The sequence below is a fragment of the Pristiophorus japonicus genome, chromosome 2, assembly GCF_044704955.1.
Source record: "Pristiophorus japonicus isolate sPriJap1 chromosome 2, sPriJap1.hap1, whole genome shotgun sequence".
NCBI lineage: Eukaryota > Metazoa > Chordata > Chondrichthyes > Pristiophoridae > Pristiophorus > Pristiophorus japonicus.
This window is the reverse complement of record NC_091978.1, coordinates 333,167,265-333,171,910: the sequence shown is the minus strand read 5'-3', so window position 1 is coordinate 333,171,910 and position 4,646 is coordinate 333,167,265. Positions and strand designations below refer to the sequence as shown.

The 4,646-nt window shown below is 50.0% G+C and overlaps 1 pseudogene; it reads right to left on the bottom strand.

Moving 5' to 3' along the window:
* Positions 1-2,814: 2,814 nt before the first annotated feature.
* On the bottom strand, positions 2,815-3,045 carry LOC139252488 (U2 spliceosomal RNA; annotated as a pseudogene).
* Between the last annotated feature and the right edge of the window lie 1,601 nt (positions 3,046-4,646).

Here is a 4,646-nt window from a genome sequence, read left to right as displayed (position 1 = left end):
AGTGGACAATGCGGCCCGGGATGGGGCCATTGACACCCACTAATAGGGTACTTAAGAGCAGTCAAAGGGACAGTCAGCGCGAAATTCCTGGCCACAGCCCTTTTGTTCCCAACAATGGAAACTTTAAGTCATGCTGGAGGTGTGGGGGAAAACACTCAGCTAGATCTTGCAGATTTCAACAGTTTGTCTGCAGGAGCTGCAATCTCAGTGGCCACTTAGCTCGAATGTGCAGGAAGCCTGCAACCAGACTATGAGGCAGATGGACCAGAAGAGGGTTCTTTGAGGCACAATGACCTTTTGGGCGAATCGATGGACGCCGAGGTGCAGCGGGTCCATGTCGCGAATATTCACAGTTCATACACCAAAACGCCACCAATGATGATGAGGGTTTTATTAAATGGTAGCCCTGTATGCATGGAGCTGGACACTGGGGCCAGCCAGTCACTCATGGGCGTTCAGCAATTTGAGAAGCTATGGCCACTTAAAGCCAGTAGACCCAAATCAGCACGTGTTGACACACAATTACACACTTACACGAAATAAATCATTCTGGTGCTAGGCAGTGCAATGTTGGCTGTCACACACAATGGGTTAGTGAATCGGCTACCGCTTTGGATTGTCCCGGGCAATGGTCCCGCACTGTTGGGGAGGAGCTGGTTAGCCGAGATGAACTGGAAATGGGGGGATGTTCACGCAATGTCATCTGTGGAGTGAAGTTCGTGCTCACAAATCCTACAACAATACGATTCACTATTCCAACCTAACGTTGGGACTTTCAAAAGCACTAAGGTAGTGATACACATCACTCCGAACGCCAGGTCAGTGCACCACAAAACCAGAGCGGTGCCATATGTGATGCGGGAAAAGATCGAGAGCGAATTGGACCGGCTGTTGAGAGAGGGCATCATCTCGCCTATCGAATTCAGCAACTGGGCGAGCCCCATTGTTCCCTTCCTAAAAGTGGATGGCTCTGTCAGGATCTGTGGCGACTACAAGGCCACCATCAATCGGGTGTCCCTACAAAATCAATACCCGCTCCCGAGAGCGGAGAACCTTTTTGCCATGCTGGCAGGCGGCAAGCTGTTCACCAAGCTGGACCTCACTTCAGCCTATATAACCCAGGAACTAGCTGACGAATCTAAACTACTGACCACCATCACCATGCACAAGGCACTGTTTGTTTATAACAGGTGTCCGTTTGGCATTCAATCAGCGGCTGCGATTTTTCAACGAAACATGGAAAGCCTGCTTAAATCCATTCCTGGAACGATCATATTCCAGGATGACATCTTCATCACAGGTCGAGACACCGAGGAACACCTCCACAACCTGGTGGAGGTGCTACGCCGACTGGACCGGGTAGGCCTGCGACTCAAAAAGTCTAAATGTTTGTTCTTAGCTCCTGAGGTTGAGTTTCTGGACAGGAGGGTTGCTGCAGATGGGATTCGGCCCATCAAATCCAAAACAGAGGCGATTCGACAAGCACCCAGGCCCTGCAACACATCGGAGTTGTGTTCATTCCTGGGACTGTTAAACTATTTCGGGAACTTTCTGCCAAACTTGAGCACATTGTTGGAGCCGCTACACGTGCTCCTGCATAACGGTTGCGATTGGTTTGGGGGGACTGTCAGGAACGGGCTTTTGATCGGGCGCGAAACCTACTTTGTTCAAACAAGTAGGCTTTCCATGTTTCGTTGAAAAATCGCGGCCGCTGATCGAATGTACGACCTCTGTAAAAATTTGATTCTGACATGTGATGCATCGTCCTATGGTGTTGGGTGCATGTTGCAGCAGGGCAATGCTGAGGGTCAACTACAACCTGTGGCTTATGCCTCCAGGTTGCTCTCTCAAGCAGAACGGGGATATGGGATGGTCGAGAAGGAAGCGCTTGCATGTGTCTACGGTGTAAAAAAAATGCATCAGTACCTATTTGGTAGGAAATTTGAATTAGAGACGGACCACAAGCCATTAACATCCCTGTTGTCAGATAGCAAGGCTGTCAATGCCAACGCATCAGCTCGCATACAGCGATGGGCTCTCACGCTGGCTGCTTATGACTACTCCATCCGGCACTGGCCCGGCACTAAAAATTGCGCTGACGCGCTCAGCAGTCTTCCACTGGCCACCACTGAGGGGTCAGCGGAGCAAAGTGCCGAGATGGTCATGGCTGTCGATGTCTTTGACAGCGCAGGCTCCCCCATCACAGCCCGCCAGATCAAAATCTAGACAGAGATCCCCTCCTATCCCTGATTAAGAAATGTGTCCTGACTGGGGATTGGGCGCCTGCACACTGAGCATGCCCTGAGGAGGTCAGACCATTCCACAGACGGATGGATGAGCTCTCCATCCAAGCCGACTGCTTACTATGGGGCAGCCGGGTAGTTATGCCCCAGAAGGGCAGGAAGGCCTTCATCAGGGAACTCCACAGCAAGCACCCAGGCATTGTGCTGATGAAGGCCATTGCCCGGTCACATGTTTGGTGGCCTGGAATTGATTCAGACCTGAACACTGTGTTCGCAGGTGCACGACGTGTGCCCAGCTGGGTAATGCCCCCAGGGAGGCCCCGCTCAGCCCGTGGCACTGGCCCACCAGGCCATGGTCACGCATTCATGTTGACCATGCGGGCCATTCATGGGTAAGATGTTCCTTATCGTGGTAGATGCGTACTCGAAACAGATCGAGTGCATCTTTTTTTTTTTTTTTATAAATTCGTAGCCAATCGTTTCCAATTCTTTGTCAAGTCACAAACGCCAGAGGTCACCCTGCACCAGTCAAGGATCACTCTGCGCCAATGCTCTTAGCCAAAAGGCCTAGAGCCACTGTACCGTTCCTGGAAGTACTGCAATACCAGGTTCGTGCCATGGAGGTGGATGGGTCAGGTCCCCCACACACCTCCGTGGAGGTGGATGGGTCAAGCCATCCCACCCACCTCCTGTTTACAAAAATGTAAGCATATACCTTCCTGACCAGGGAGAAACCACCCGGAGGTCATGGTGGCTGGTCAGGTTAGTTATGCAGATCTTAGCCAAAAGGCCGAGAAGCGATTTTGATGCACATCATCCACCACCGTGGAAAGCCTACGTGCGATCTTTGCAACCCATGGCTTGCCGGACATCCTGGTTAGTGATAATGGCCCATGTTTCACAAGCTACAAATTCCGAGAGTTTATGTCGGGCAATGGCATCAACCACGTCAGGACTGCGCCGTTCAAGCCGGCCTCCAATGGCCAAGTGGCACGTGCGGTCCAAATCATTAAGCAAGGTATGCTCAGGATTCAAGGGCCCTCCCTGCAATGCCTATCGCGCCTGCTATTGGCCTATAGATCCCGACCGCACTCGCTCATGGGGGTCCTGCCCGCAGAGCTACTAATGAAATGGACACTCAAAACTCGGTTGTTCCTCATTCACCCAGTCCTGACCGACATAGTTGAGGGCAAGCACAAGTCACAAAACGAGTACCATGACCATAATGCGAGGGGGAGATGTATAGAAATAAATGATACTGTCTTCGTCCTCAATCACGGCATGGGGCCCAAATGGCTTGAGGGCACTGTAATTGACAGTTATCGTGATAAAACTCAACAATGGTCAAATATGCCGTAAGCATCTGGACTAAGTAAAAAAAAGGTTCAGCATCGACATGGAGGTACCTGAAGAAGACCATGAGATGGAGCTCACAACACCGCCAGTGAACGAGCAACAAGAGCAATCAGAAGAATGCACAGTCCCTGCGGTCAGCCCGGACAGGCCAGAATCACCACAGGTGACAGACACTCACGTCAGTGTCCAACAACCAGAGCCCCAACTGTGGTACTCCACGAGGAAGCGTAGACCACCTGAAAGACTAAATCTATGATCTCAATAAGACTTTGTGGGGGGGGGAGGTGATGTCATGTATGTAACCACAATGTAACACCACTGTATTAATGTATACATTCAACCTAGATGCACACCTTGACCACAAGGGGTGAACTTGTGGGAGACACTCCTTTCCTGATCACTCAGGTATAAAAAGGGAGGTCCCACGCAGGGTCACTATCTTTGGAGTCCAGTGAATAAAGAGTTCAGGTCACAGAGTGACCTTGTCCCCAGAAGGTGCCTCGTGTGGTTTCATACTGTAGAGTAAGGACTTTACAGAAAGAAAGATTGGATTAAGTGAGAGAGAGAGAGAGAGAGAGAGAGAGAGAGAGAGAGAGAAAATACATTATGGAAAAGTAAGAAAACATGTAAATTGACCAGAAAGTTCTGGAAATTTGCAACTCACAGCATACATTTTAATCACTCGAGCTTGCTAGCCCATTTGCACATTAATAACAGCGTGCGTTGTTAACATGCTATTCATTTTCCAGCAAGAGCTGAGCCACTCTTTTTATTATTTTGTAGTGAGGTTAACCAGAGTTGTGAAGCTGTCTCCACACTGCTCAACTGCAGTAAACAGAGACCGGACAGTAGAGGCTTCAAAAAGCCAGACAGGTAGCTGAAATGAGTTGCGCGTGGCTTAGACTTTACCTCTGGTGGTCGCTCAGAGTGAAACTTGTTTATCTCCATAGAGAGAAGGGAAATTTAGATGCTGAGGTCAGAAACCAGACTTGTCGTGCACTCTCGCCTATCCATAACCTCAATACAGTGGCCAATGTTATCTGCACT